The following is a 16263-nucleotide window of genomic DNA, read 5'->3' as shown; positions in this document are numbered from 1 at the left end:
TTTATCTCCCGACTCTTGTTGCCTCCCGACTCTTGTTCCTCCGACACTTCTCTTGAATCTCTCTCGCCCATTTTACTTTGCTAATTTATTTTAGTTTTACTTGTTTTAATCTCTTAGTGCTTACTCAATCATAAACCTCCCACTTTAATCTTGTTCTTTCCTTTTTAGTCTAAGTTAGTGAGTGACTCGTAGACCGGTGGGCTAGACTCTCCCGATAACAGGACTACCAACCTATCCTTGGATCGACTCCGGTTTTCCCGATAATCCCGGCAACGGAACCATTTTTTTTTTATTTTTTTATTTATTTTATATATATATATATATATTTTTTATCGAAATAAATGAACATTAATTTGTAATCAAAACATCAAATCATATTAAACATAATCACGAATTCATCACATTTCATCTCATATATTCGACACACTAAAGTTAGCTAAACATGATGATTGAATAAGAAATGGAAAGAAAATGATGAGAGAATCCCCCTTTTTCGTTGTGGTTCGAGGCTAAGATCGTCGGAAAATATGAGTCTTTAAGGTGCAGCCGATCTCCCCTTAGCAAAATTCTGGGTTCCCCATAGCGACCGTGATCATCTTCTCCATTTAGAACTCAACCTCCATTAAAGCTAAACCCTTGCTTTCTCTCTCTACAATTTCTAACCCAAAATGAAATTAAACCACATGAGAAGCTAGATCAAGACATGGGGAATAAAAGCCCTAAGGTTCCGGATCAAGAAGGTTGCCGGAACCCAAGAAAATTCCGGCCAAAGGATGGTCAAAATCCGACCAAAATGGTGAGTTCCGGCCAAGAAGCCACTATCCCGAGCCATCCCGTGCTTGTTCCGAGCTGCCGCGCACGTCCCACAGCCGTCCCGTGCTCCATGACGTGAAACCCGAGCCCTCCATGAAGATCCGAGTTGCTGGTCGCGTGCAAGAATCTCCTGCCCGAGCAGTGAAGAAGCTGTTGTTCTTCCCGTGCCGTGCAACTGCTGTTCCGGTCTGTTGTGCGTCTCCCGTGCAGCTCCCGAGCAGCTCTCGAGCAGCTGCTTGTGCTGCAGCCCGAGCTGTTGCTCGGCCGGCCAAAGCTAGGCCGGCCTAGTGTGCTGGCCGGCCCTAGCTTTGGCCGGATTCTCCTTCCTCTCTCTTGTCTTTCTCTTCAAACCCTCTCTTTCAAGCTCTCTATCTAGCAACCAAGAACTTCCAAACTTGAAACCCTAGATCTCTTCTTTCTCTCTTTTTCTTCTTTTCTTGCTTGGTTTCCTAGGTTGAAGATGATGAATAGTGTCTTTGACCCCCAACTTGTGTTTACTACTCAAACCCTAGGGTCCCTTGACTTAGTCAAACCCATAAGGCTATTTTGACTTGGACCATAAAGAAGGGTGCCCATAAAATTTCTACATCTTTCTTTCTTCTTCTTTTTCTTTGTGGGCTTTTGGCTTGTCTTTGGGCTTGACTTGACTTCAAATTAGAAACAAAGGAGAGTGCCTTCAAATAAAGACCTTGGCTTCTTTCTTTCATTTCTTTTCCGTCCGAACTCGGAATTATTTGATCCTGGTGCCATGGGTACATTTATTTCTACTTCTTTTGTACGCACTTTGCCTATTGTGTTAGATCGATGTGTGAGCCCTTTTATTGTGTCGTCACTATGGGGTGGGTCTATAGTGATAGACCACATTTGTCGGGGGTGCATTATTAAGTTAGGTGAACGAGAGTTTGATTCAGACCTCTTTGTACTTCAGTTAGTTTACTACGATGTCATCCTAGGCATGGATTGGCTTGCTTTATATCATGCACTTGTGGACTGTTTTTCCAAGACGGTCACATTTTCTCTTCCGAGTGAAGAGGTGTTGGTTGTGTCTGGACTTACGAGACAGATGAGGGAGATGCACTTGGGTAACGTGGAACTGATAGAGCATCCGGTGATGGGTAAGACGCTAGAGATGATTGATGTGGTATGTGAGTATCATGGGGTGTTCAGCGATATACCAGGGTTGCCACCACGCAGAGAGGTTGACTTCTGCATAGAGTTGGAAACGGGTACTGCACCGATAGCTAGAACTCATTACCGAATGACTCCAGTTGAACTACGTGAGCTCAAGGACCAGATTCAACGGTTACTTGACTTGGGTTTCATATGCCAGAGTAGCTCCCCGTGGGGTCCACCTGTTGTTTTTGTTAAACAGAAAGACGGGTCGATGAGGTTGTGTATTGATTATAGGGAGTTGAATAAGGTTACTGTGAGGAAATCTGGATTTGGGGTGTTACATAAGATAACAATATAAGTTATATTGCAGATAATAAACTTATAGTCCAGATTTATTTTATGTTTGACTCAAATAGAATAAAAATCAGTTCGGTACAAAACTGACATACAAATCAGATACAAAATAAAGCGTCTGAAATTTGAGTGGTAGGGTTTATTTAAGATTTTCCACTCAAAACTTGGATTATCTTGATACAAAATTTTATTCTCCAAGTCATCGTCGTAAATTTAACATTCTTTTGTAACAACACTAAGCTACTAGAATATTGATAAAGCTTATTTAATTAAAAGCCACGGCTTCTATTACAGCTTTTAAAAAGCTCTATTGTGGCTTCTGCTATTTCTTCGGAGTTTAGTAAGGTATAATACTGCTCAAAAATTTCGTAATTTATCAATAATTAGATAAGTTCGATAGACTATTCCACTAATATAAAACACAAATTATGCAATAATTAGATAAAATCTCTATTAGCTTATATTTACCAAATAGTTCATTGTAGCTTTTGAATATATGAAAACGCTTCTGTAAGGTTGTACCAAACAACTTAAATAGCTTATCATAAAACACTTGTGTTAAAGTGCCAAAGAAGCTATTGAAATCAGCTATACGCGTAACCAACCAACAAAAATAGTCAACCTGACTTGTCTCTGTCATAAGTGACTGACCTGTTTCATTATAATAGATTTGTGAGAGAGACTAAGATTACCAATGGCAAATTAAACACTAATTGACAGTTAATATATATTTAACAAATTCACTCGCAGTTGTGATTGAAGTTAATGGGCAGTAAAAATTTATGACCATATTCCTACTTAATCAAAAGATTACCTCTCTTTCACAAAAAAGAGAAATTATCCACGCCTCTTACGAAAAAAGTGAAAATCTTGCTTTATGAGTGCATCTTATTAACTTCTTTTTCTGGGTTTTTTTTGAATGATATGAAAATTTTACATTTTAACAAAAGGAAATGAATTTAAGAGTTTTCCATTAAGTAAGATTCTTGAACCACAAGGAATGGAGAATTATTTTTAAAATTGCGACCTTGAAGTCACGTGAGATAAAAAGCGGTATTTGTAAAATTAGAGACTCGCAAAGTGACATGAAAAGCAGTATTTTAGAAAAAAGAGACGTATTGAGTAAGAAAGGTATATCTAGAAACTATAACCTTGGGATCCACGTCAGACAGAAAAAGTATTTCTTGAAAATCATGGTTTTTCAAAACTAGGGACTCATCGCCGCAGTTTGGAGAAATAACTATGGGCTTTAGCTCTATATAAAAAGATATACCATAGACACTTTCTCTACCATCTTTAGAAAATTTCTATCTGAAATGATAGATAGGGCGTTTGAGATAGACAAAGAGGTGGCCAAAGGGATCGAAAATGATGGTAAATTTATTTGATTTTGATTATGTCCAATTTATTTTACTTTGAATAAATTCTATCTCTGAGTTGTGTTTTGATCTAAGTTTCTTTTAAAATTTCTTTCACATTTTTGTATAGAATTGAAAGATGTTGGTGCAGTGAAACGACCTAGGAATGTGTGGTATGGGAAAACAAGGAACTACCATTGTAAAGTGACGGATTGGTGGGAGAAAACCCCTTTTTCCCCCTTAACATGGTAATTAAATCACTCAGTATATTGTGAATATTTTTAGCAGAGCTACCCTGTCTATTTCTTTTCTTGATTGTCAAGATGTAGGTAGCGAAATTCATAAAAAAAAAGATGTAGGTAACGTTTGTTTTTTCAAAATTAGATCAGAAGTCTAATTCGATGTCTGAATCGATCGATTGACTCGGGTGGATTTCAGGTTGTTTGATTTTCTATTTGACTCATGTGTCAGATTCATTTGAATGGTTAATTCAGAATAATTTTGGTTTTATTCGAACCAGACATAAATAAGTCTGAATTAAGAACTCATTCATTTGGAATGACTATTTAAACTATGACCGTAATAAGTTCCTTCTAGATGATTAAAATTCAGATAATCTCGACTCAGATGCATCAGATTCAAAGAATAAAACTACAACTACTATATAAAGTTGTTTGCAAATTGAATGCCTTAACACGATCTTTCATTTATTGGACTTTTCTTTGGATAAAAAGAATAGAGTTATTTCCCGTCTCCTAGTGAAGCACGAAATGTCAAAGACAAATGAAGTTCAAAGTAACCATGAATCCAATGTAGAGAGCTTCTACGACAATACTCAATATATATAATACATAATAATTTACTTAACTATCGTATGTACAAAAAAAGATTAATAAAAAGTTATTTAATTTTCACCGAAATATGGTAGTGATGAAAGGTTTGATGGGCTTAGACGAGTTTTGGATATTATAATTTTGTCATAAAAAATATTAACCAATTAGGCCTAATTGCTAAGAATCAATTTTCATAAACTTTTTTCTTACTAAGGATCAATTGTTCAATTAGTGGATGTGAAGTAATCAACTATTTTTTAGTCTTAGCAAGATACGCACGCGGCTGTGAAGCTCACTCAAGTACTTAACCTGATGACTAAGACTAATTAAGGTAGAAGATGTGGAGATTTTGTTAATACAGAGTAATCATGACAAAACTACATTGGAAATTATAGATAATAAAAAATTGAAGAGTTTTACTAACATGTGGCACAAAAACATATATCAAAACATTAATTCTTTTTTACTTCGAACGAGAAATACTAGAACAAGATTATCTATAAAAAGAGTGAAATCTGTACTCGTGGAACGTGAAAATAAATTGTGAAGTTACATTTATATTTTGGCACATAATTGAATACAATATCTTTTCACTCACAAAAGCCAAATATTAGAGATCCTGTCATAATTTTAAGTTTTAAACTATATAATTATACATGTTTGTTTCATATGTCAATATTTTACTTATGCTCGTGTTCCTACTGCAGCTGGTAGCAATGCTCGTGTTCCTACTGCAGTTGGTAGCAATGCTCGTCTCGTGCTCCTACTCATGCTCTTGCTCCTACTGCAGCTGCTACTAAGGCTCGTGTTCCTACTCATGTTTGTGCTCCTACTTTTGTTTATATTCATGCTCGTTCTCCTATTCCAGCTGTTACTAATGCTCGTGCTCCTACTCCAGGTGTGCTCCTACTTTGGTTGTTCCTCAGGCTCGTGCTCCTAATCCAGCTTCTACTCATGTTCTCCGAGTATCAACCAACGCCACGAGTTAGAAGGTAAATTTCGTAATGCATTTTTAGGAATTCTTTTAAGATTATTTATCTTTACGTGTTCTTTTGCAGTTCAAAAGAGAAGAAACGCCCCAATGTCTCTAGCAATTGGATGTGCAGGAGGAGAATACTCCGTATTTCAAATGTAGAAGTTCGTTATGTTGGTAAAAAAACAATAAAGTTGAACTTCACCAGCGGATCCTCATTATTCCCTGGTTTGTTTATCCCTAAGCATAAAACACTTAAATGTCTTAGATTCTTGGGTTTGGTTTTGTTTTTTTTTTTCTGTGTAAACTTACTTTCTGAAGGAAATACAGTAACGCTACTTGGCCCAACTATGGGCCCGAAAAGACCAAAACTTCAATTTTCATATCAACGCTTAAATTGAAGTTTGGCCATTTCAGGTCATGGTCGAGCCAAGTAACATTTTCCAGAAAAATAACATTTGAAAAAATGTTGTCTTTTAGAGAATTCCACGTCAACTGGGCACCCTTTTGGGCACCGAGCTGGGCTCTTTAGCATCTTTTGTGCACAATTACGAAGAAGAAATTGAACAAGTCAACGATTTTACTGTTAAGACTAGGTAATGCAAATTTATATCTTAAAGGATATCAGGTTTCGACTAAGTTTTCAGTATTAACCGAAATATGTATTATTCATAATTTGTTTACAATATAGGGATTTTGCTCAATATTTAAAGGATAAGGTTCGACAAGCCACAACCTTAGATCGTCAAATAGGTAATCTTTCGCTGAACGAGATTCTACAACGGAAAATCAGAGAGCAGAGCACTCGTATGTTCTATGAAACACTGTAGGTTTTCTATCTACGTTTATTCTTTTGAAGTTTCTTCGGTAATCTTTGAAATGCATGTTTTTGGCATATACTCCTAGAGAAAATGTGTCATTTTTTGCACTACAACTCTTTTTTTCCCAAGAGTTGAGTTTTGTGTTGTATTGCAGGTTTGAAGAATCACAAAATGATCGACGTGAAACAATAGGAAGCTTACGGTGGCATCACTTTATCGGTGGACACAAAATTAGAATGATTTATAAGTTTAATTAGTTGAGTGGTCTAAATTACTTTGAGTTTAAGAAGACTTTTTGTGTCGTGTGGTTTATTTATTTGTGATAGTCATGAATGATTTGCTAACTCATATTACAATTTTTATTTGTTTTGAAGATTTTAAGATATAAGATTCGTTTATCGAACTACAAAATTTTGTAAATATTAAACGGGAATTTGGTCAAAACTAAGCATCTTAGAGCAATTCTTGTAGTACTCTAGACTATCTAGAAATTAGTAGTTGCATATATCAAGATAATAATCTTGATTGTCTGAATCTAGTTTTGTATTATATACGTTGCATAACTTTTGGTAATTCGTCGACCACAAACTCTATCCTAAAATATTATAACTTTTAATTGCAAATTATTTCTCTCTAATCACTAACTAGATAATACTAATAATTTTTGGGCTTATAGTCCAAAAAACAACACCTAAACTCATATTTAGTCCACCATTTAAGCCAAAACTATACCTATAAAAGAAATTTAGCCCAAATGTTCCCATCTTGATCGAAACCACAAATCTCTACGATTTTATGTTATCATAATACCCTTTATAATCTTATGTATAATTCCTCAATAAAAAAAACTTATGTATAAGATAAAACCCACTTTTGAAAATCAATCCCAAAATTTTTGTTTCATTTTCTTTCTCTGGTTTTCTCTCTACATTCTTCTCTTCGATAACCGAACCCTCTTACTTTCTCTATCTAAAACCAAAACCCTCTCTGATATAGCTCCACTAAATCTAAACCCCGATTACAACGAGTAAGCATCATCATCTTCATCTTCTTACAAAATCATCTTCATCACATAACGGTTCTCATATTTTTCTATTTATTATCAACGTTTTCATACTTTGTCTCTCTATTATATTGAGTTTTCACATCACCGTTTCACCATCGTCCAAATCATCATGTAAGGTTTTGGAATCATTTTGCCTTGTTTATTATCCATTTTCATTATACTAGTTATCATACTTTCTCTCCCTATTATCATTATCAGTTTTCATCATCTTCTGACATAAATCTTAAATTTTTTTTAGTTTAAAATCTCTCACTAAATAAAAATGTTTTCGTCGTCGTGTTCAAAACCTCTTACCATCTTACCCCAAATATCTTTGTTAAGATATCATTTCATATTTACTAGGTACTAACAGATTCCAAATATTAACATATTTATTACACACAACGTGTTTTGTATTATACAAAACACACGTTTTTCTGTTAAGATATATTTCGGCTTTTTTTTGTGACTAACAGATTTTGAATACTAAGTTACGTTGTATAACATGTTTTAATTTTTTGTATATCTATATAACAAAACACAATGTTTTGTGCTGACTGGGACAAGTCGAAACACAAATCTAATCGTTGGTTGTGAATTTGATATGATCCCCACCCTTTGATCCATTACCCTCCCTAAACTTGACTGGTTCAACATTCCGATTAAAATAACCTTCCCTCTGTAGAAAGTAAATAAGAAATTTGTCCCATTAACTCTCCGTTAAACGCCCAAACCCCTTGATGAGATTTCATTCTCATTCTCTCTCTCAGTTCAAGTTTTTCCCATTAATCTCTGAAACGCCCGAACCCCTTAATGAGATTGCATTCCCATTTTCTCTCTCTCACTTCAAATTTGCCTGCTTCCTTTCCCCTACCAAATCGATCCACTTTCTGATCCAAAAAACGTTGAGAAGACAACCCTCCACCTTCTCTCATTAACACTTCGTGGCTTATAAATTTCTTCAGGCAGAACAGATGTTAGATAATCCAGTTTTTTCAGTTTCTTCATCTTCACATGCTACCTCTCAAGGTAAACCGTAAAATGTTGTTCATCTTCATCTTCACAATTATATCTCAGATTTTCCCAAATAATCTAAAAATCTAAATCTGTGATCTTTTGCAAATAGTTTACTTGTATATATCAAAACACGATTTCTTGAGTTGAGATAAAACCTTGTGAGTGTTTCAAATCGTTTCTGAATATTATCAAATGTACTATACAAACCCTATTTTTAATACATCAATACACATTTTGTTCCCTATTTTTCATTTTGTTTCATAAATAACCGTTTATTTATCATTATCATTTCTTATCTTACATACATTTTATTGTATGTTTTATTCATAACACATTTTTATTGGTTGTATTACATCATTGATTCATTTCATTAACACATTTTGTATTGTCTGCTTTATACGTAAACTTTATAATTCATTTTATTAACCCAACATATTATGTGATGTCGAAAGCATCATATTTACTATAAACATTATACAAGCATTAAATATTTCATATAATTTACGAAACATTATGCATTTTACATTATTCACAATACATAATGTTCCCCACATAATGAATTTTTGTATTTGCGGTTACGTAATTAGTCATGGATTTTCAAACTGCTTCATCAAACGCAGTAGAGGAGCCGCCTCTGAATTCCGATGGTTGGAATAAAATCTTCACTCACGTTGGTCACCTGTTTCCTAGAGGTGCTAAAGAATTTAAATTCACCCTTCGCCAATATAGTATAAGCACAGGCACAATTTCAAGTTTGTCAAAAACGATTTAAAGCGTGTCACTGTAGTTTGTCAATATAGTGTAAACACGGATCACGATTTCAAGTTTGTGAAGAATGACAAGTCTGTCACTGCAGTTTTCCCTATAGAAGACTCAAATTGGCGAGTTCATGGTTGGGCACTCGTTGAAACGAAAATTCATGGTTGGGCACTCGTTGAAACGAAAATTCATGGTTGGGCAACATTAAATGCAAAGGATTTTTTTATTATTGTTATAGTAAAACACATTATTGTTCTGACTTATTCTAATTACTGTGTATGTTTTATATAACTTTCAGTAATCAATATATAATCTAGTTATAGTAAAACACATTATGTTCTGACTTATTATAATTATCGGATTCTCAAATTTCAGATCGGAACCTTTGACAACCAACATGCCATATAATCTGACACGAGTCAATAAAGATCTTGAGTCAAATTTCAGATCGGAATCTCAAAACAAAAAGTTCATCCTTATTAGTTTTGCTCTCGGAGCTTTAAAGCATAATCTTCCGTTAAATTCTAATTTTCTTGTATTGACTTAATCAGGATCAGCATGGTACTGCTGGTATCAAGGAGGTTTCTGCATCAACCATCTTGATCTGCAAATAGGTTTCATATATGGATACAGAAGGACAGTAGAAAAACCTAATGGATGGATACATGGGATGAGAGGAGAATGAATATATATATAAATATATATACATAAATACATACATACAATTAGGGGTGGGAATCGGGCGGGTATGGGCACCCGCGGGTAATTCTGAGTCGGGCTCGGGCGGGTCGGGTAAGTTTCTCCTCTGCCCACTCGGGTTCTCGGGCGGATTCGGGCGGGCTTTTCTGAAATCTCCTATGATCAAAGCCCGCCCAAGCCCACTAAAGCATCGGGCAAGTCGGGCTTCGGGCAAATCGGGCATCGGGTTTCTTTATCTGATATTTTTCTACCAGATCAGGAAACTCTAGAAATTTGATATTGTTCAAATAAGCTTCTCTAAACAAATTGATACCAAATCTTTACAAAACTTATAAATCAAGAATAAAAGAAATACTCAGATTCCGTAACATAAGAAATCAACAACTTATATAGATCTATATATGCAAACATGAGACTTGGTTGTCTTCCACTTTTTTTCTTGTCTTTGTATGTTCCATTAGTTCTTCATTGTTCTTCCTTCACATCAAAATAATCTTAAAATTTGACCATTACATAGAGATGGAAGATGATCCCAATAACTTATTTAATAGAGAAGAAGGTTGGCACAAGAAGGTCTAGTAAATAAGAGAGAAACGGCTAGAGAGACAACGTAGATTCTTTTTCTCTCTTTATGCTACCAAATTTTTCAGATTCAATGTGGTAAACTATTAGGGTTGCTTCAATGTGTAGTTTATATATCTTGGGAGAAACCTTAAATCTAGTTTGGGCTTTATAGTGAAGTATAATCGACACTCAAAGTGATTGGCATCTATAGGCACCCGTCGGGTGAGCATATCGGGCTCGGGTATGGGCGGGGTGGCGGGCATAGCTTTTCACCCAAGCCCGCCCACGAAAAATCATCGGGTTGGGCGGGTAGTACCCATCTTCGGGCGCGGGCGTCCATGGACATTATCGGGCGCGGGTAAAACGTGACGGGTATCGGGCTTTCGGGTAGAATTCCCACCCCTACATACAATAAGTAGCTTGAAGTTTTAGCTGCAAGAGAACCTTGAGGGTCTTATATTTCATTTCAGTTGGATATTGGAGGTGGTTTGTTAAATTTTAGATGAACATTTAGTCATCTTTCTCTATTAATATTGTTGGCTTAGTATTACCATTAGACTACAATGATTTGTGTTTTTTGTTGGTTTTTTAGTCCAAACTCTAAGTTAGCCGCAGATGTTGAATGTGTTCTAATTGGTAATCTTTAGTTTATGTTTGTGCGAACGGTTATCTATATCCATGATGATATTTTGATCACCTTGTGAGATGTCAACAGGGATAATTTTCGAGGCATCGAAATGGTACAAGTCCACAACTAGCCAATATTCCGACCATAAAGATATGGATTTTTGAGTCAAAGGTCCAAAATCTGGGGGGTAAACCCAAAAAAAATCCACTCTTGCCCAAAAATTAGTTGCAGGTCCAAATGTCAGTTTTTTTATTTTTATCCCCCTCTTGCCCTTGGACGGGACATGCTGACGTTTTCCTGAAAAAAAACTGACTGGTAAATAAAATAATTTACCATTACACGAAAAATTCAAATTTTCAAAATTTTTTGAAAATTTCAAACGAAATTTCAAATTCCCGTCCAGCAAACCATCTCTTCCCGGTAAATAAAATAATTTCCCGTACACAAAAAAATCCAATTTTCAAATTTTTTTGAAATTTCAAATTTCCGTCTAAAAATTTCAAAATTTTTTGGACGAAATTTCAAATTCCCGCCCAAATTTCCAGTAAATAAAATAATTTCCCGGTAACAAAATCTTTTTTCCAAAATTTTGAAATTTTCAAACGAAATTTCAAATTCCCGCCCAAATTTTCAAATTTTTTTACGAAATTTCAAATTCCCGCCCAGCAAAAGTGTCTAGTACAGAAAAAATTTTCCAGTAAATAAAATAATTTCCCGAAAAAAATTTCATTTCTCGGGAATTTTTCGGTGGCAATTCCGTAAATTTCTGAACAATACAGATTCTGATGGACGGGTTGTCAGATTCTTTTTCAGAAAAAAAATCGTTTCCCGAGAAATTTCGATGGCAATTTTGTAATTTTCGATGGCATGAACCGTAAATACTTTGTTTTCCAAGGGCCATTTCGTCATTTTTTTTCCCAACCTGACACTTTGGACCTGCTTTTTCTTTTTTGCCTACTTAGGATGGGAATCCTATTAAGGGCCTCCTTTTGGACCCTTCACCCAATCCCCCATTTAATAACTTAAAGAACAGATACTCCATAAATTATACACACCTTGGAGGTATATACCTCAAAACTAATACTACATAATAATAATCTATATAAAAATTGATAAATATCCCATTCATAATATATGGGTTCGTTAATCTTTTTTGACTTTTTTGCTCCCGGGTGGTGATTTCAGTTTGGGTATCGGCTCCTCCACTTTGGGTGGTGATTTCGGTTATTTCGGCAGTTTAATTTTGACTTTTTGCCGTTATTTTTCAAATTTAACGGTTACTGGCAGTTCTCAGACAAATATAGTGTTAATTTTCTCGATTCAGACTTGTTTTTGAGTCTGGAATCCTTCTTTGTCGCTCTATAGGGGTGTTTTGTGAGATACAGTCTCTCCTTTGTTTCCAATTTCCGTTCAGTGTTACTTCTTGTGTATTATGGATCCTACAAACGACCAATTTATCGAGCAATTTGAGGCTCTTACTACCGAAGAACAAACTCCCATTACAGTTGAAGGGGAAGATATCACTAATTGTATAATAGATACTAGCAAACATGGGGTCCTATGGTTTCAATGTTCAAAGAAAATTGAAATTGGTCAGGCTCTGGTTCGCTTATCACATGTTATACATGGGCCAAATAAATTTTCTCTGAATGAAATCAAGAATAATCTCTTTCTCATTAAGTTTAGTACGGCGACAGAAATGGATATTGCTATAGAGAGCTCTCCTTGGGTCATACAGGAGGAACTTATCATATTACAGAGATGTAAACCAGATATTGCTCCAGGGGATCACGTTTTTGAGACGACATGGTTTTGGGTACAATTCCATGGTGTTCCAATAGGCTTTCTAACAAGTACAACTATCAACAGACTTGCTTCATCTATAGGGAACTTCGTGCCTACTACTAGCGAGGAAGCGACTAAATGGAGTTTATTTGGGCGAGCCAAAATTGAACTCTGCATTACAAAGCCACTGAGGCCGAGAGTAAATCTTAAAATTTCCAACAATAAACTTATCTCCATAGAGATTCGGGTGGAAAAACTTCCACGATTCTGCTTTTTATGCGGTCTTGTGGGACATTCCATAAAATTCTGTTCTACCATGATCACTTTTAATGATTTACTTAAACAAAATTTATCGGATTTTCATAAGAACCGATTACTTAAGGCCATGACTCCTAAGTTTCCAGAGACATTTAAAGTCCCATTTTCTACTAGAAACCCAATTAGGGAATTGGATTCTCTGCGAAAGGACCTTATTCCTCAATTTAACAATCTCAATTTGGACTCAGAGGGTAGAAATGGTTTTGAAAATGTTTGTGCAAACAACCCCAATATCCGTTCTAACTATGGTAACTTTATTTCTAGTTTATGCCAGGCAAAGCGAAGTAAGGTGCAGACCGAAGCAGGCGTTACCACCATATACTCGAATTTTTTCTACAACAACGACCAAGATCGGTTCAACTCAGAAAAAGGATAAACATCAAATCAGGGCGGTTATAATGATGAAGATATGCCACTCGCAGAAGTCCGAGTCAAAAAACAAAGTAAAAGGAAGCAACAATTGACAGACTTAGATGAAAGGGTACCGGCAACCCAAATGCCGGCGAAGCAGTGAATCTTTTTGCTTGGAATTGTCGTGGGCTTGGGAACACCCCGACAAAAGATACTCTATTTCAGTTCCTAGGCTCCACCAAGCCTTCTCTTATTTTTCTCTCGGAAACGAGACTTTCTTCTTATGTTCCTCTTACTAAGTTTAATAATATGAATCTAGTTAATTATTTTGGCGTTCCCTCTAATGGTAGAAGTGGAGGATTACTTCTCCACTGGTCGAATGACATTCAATTGAATATTCATTTTTCTTCGGCTAATTTAATACACGCCACTGTTATAGGCCCAACCTTCCCAAATGCTTGGGATATTTTTTGTGTTTATGGACCCCCTCAGGTCCAACATAGACAGACTTTTTGGAATTCTATCCGGTTAAGAATGTCATCGATCACTAATCCCTATTGCTGCCTGGGAGATCTTAATGCCCTTTCCAACAAATCAGAAAAGTGGGGTGGTTCGTCTAACGTGCCTTTTATGACTCATTTTCAGACATTTATTCGTGAAGCGAAGTTGATCGATCTGAGATTTAATGGTCCGGCTTACACCTGGACAAACAGTAAATCAATCCATCATCTTACTAAGAACGGTTGGATAAAGTACTCTGCAATTCAGAATGGTTGATGCAATTTCCAGAAGCAGGTGTATTCCATCTGCCTAGATACAATAGTGACCACGCTCCAATTCTACTTAAACTTACGGTACAGGGGTCACCCAATCAATATTATATCGAAATTCGAGGTTTATTGGACAGATCATAGAGACTATACTACAGAATTCCAACAAATTTGGCAAAATAGTGAAGGCACTCTTACGGAAAAACTTCAAACAGTTAAACAAGGAATCAAAGGTTGGAGTAGAAGAGCTTTTGGCATTATCAAAAACAGATTATCTATCCTTCATAAGCGTCTTCTAGACATTCAGATGCAGATGCCATCAAATGAAGTTTTAGATATCGAAAGTACAATACAAGAGGAAATAATGTACCTGGAAAATCTACAGCGATGTAAAGCAGAACAAAGAGCTAAGTCGAAATGGGTCCAAAATGGAGATAGAAATACCAAAGCATTTCATGTAGCCATGTCGACCCGAAAAAAGAAAAACACAATCCATCAATTGACCATATCAAATGGTCAAACAACTAATGAGTTCATCTTGTTTTTTTCATAATTTATTTACTGTGGAGGAGGTAACTCAACCACCGACCGAAATACTGGCAGCATATAAAGTTTTCTCGGCCACAGATCTGGGCTACATCTCTAGGGTTCCATCGCCGGAAGAAATTGAAGGAGTAGTCAAAGAAATGGGATCGATAAAGAGTCCTGGACCAGATGGACTACCCTGTTTTTTCTATCAACATCATTGGGACGTAATTGGGACAGAATTGATTCAATACATACAGGGAGCTTTCAAATCAGGTTCTATCGATCCACCTATTAATCTGACCACTATCGCTTTAATTCCGAAACTCAGAAACCCGAGTATGGCCTCGGATTTTAGACTGATATCTCTATGCAATACGGTCTATAAATTCATCACTAAAATTATTGCTAACAGGATTAGACCTTATTTAGATCAGAGCATCTCGTGGGCCCAAAATGCTTTTGTTCCAAATCGACAAATAGTGGATAACATTGTCATTACTAAGGAACTACTTCATTCTATGAACAAGTCTGTATCTAAACAGGGACAATTCTCCTTAAAGATGGATATGTCAAAGGCGTACGATATAGTCAATTGGGACTTTCTTCGTGTAGTCCTTCAGGCGACAGGAATAAATGGTCCAATGCTAAATCTTATCATGTCATGTATCTCTTCTGCTAGATTTAATATTCAACTAAATGGTAATGTCATCGGAGATTTCACGACCTCTAGAGGCCTTAGGCAAGGATGCCCATTATCTCCGTACCTTTTTATACTTACCTCACAGTCTCTCTCACTCTTATTTGATTATTATGAATCAAAAGGTTGGTTTACAGGTTACAAAATCAATCCATCGAGCCCCAGCATAACACACTTGCTGTTTGCTGATGATTTGATTGTGTTTGGAAAAGCAAATTCAGATAATTTACATTCGCTTATACAACTTATGAACCACTATTCAGCTTTTTCAGGGCAACAAGTGAATTTCGCCAAATCTTTTCTCTTCTTTAGTAAAGGTGTTCCACATGTCGAACAAAATCTCTTTATCAATCAACTTTCAGCTCCCTTAATGAAGGACCAAGAGAAGTACCTGGGAGCACTCATTCTCAAAAAAGACAACAGGATTCAAAGTTATCAATGGCTCTTGGAGAAATTCAATATTTCACTTAATGGTTGGAAGCAGAAATACACAACTCAAGCTGGGAGAACTGTTCTAATTAAATCTATTCTGGCTTCATATTGTACTTATCCATGCAGCTTCCAATTACTACCAAAGAAAGTTATAGAAGACCTAGAAAGAATAGAGAGGAACTTCTGGTGGGGTCACATTGAGGATGAAAGCAAACTACATTTTATTAAATGGGAAATTCTAACTAGTCCAAAGTATGCAGGAGGGCTAGGAATTCGATCTATAGAGCAAGTTAATCAATCACTAATAGCCAAAATGACTTGGCGATTGCTTACTAATCAAAGTTCAATATGGGTCAAGTTACTTAAAGCAAAATACTTGAAGAAGGATGAGTTTTGGTTGGAAAA

The 16263-nt window shown here is 35.9% G+C and overlaps 1 long non-coding RNA gene across 1 annotated transcript; it reads left to right on the top strand.

Moving 5' to 3' along the window:
* Positions 1–3610: 3610 nt before the first annotated feature.
* Positions 3611–6709, top strand: LOC147566365 (uncharacterized). Its single transcript, XR_015237413.1, has 8 exons — positions 3611–3654; positions 3769–3886; positions 5179–5290; positions 5370–5463; positions 5530–5672; positions 5925–6040; positions 6136–6270; positions 6420–6709. It is a non-coding gene; the product is annotated as an uncharacterized LOC147566365 (long non-coding RNA).
* The last annotated feature ends 9554 nt before the right edge of the window (positions 6710–16263 follow it).

The sequence above is a fragment of the Eschscholzia californica genome, unplaced genomic scaffold (genome assembly GCF_041429995.1).
Source record: "Eschscholzia californica isolate CP2 unplaced genomic scaffold, dmEscCali1.0.p SCAF_1, whole genome shotgun sequence".
NCBI classification, from domain to species: Eukaryota; Viridiplantae; Streptophyta; class Magnoliopsida; order Ranunculales; family Papaveraceae; genus Eschscholzia; species Eschscholzia californica.
The sequence above is the reverse complement of the archived record's forward strand: the minus strand, read 5'-3'. Positions and strand labels throughout refer to the sequence as shown.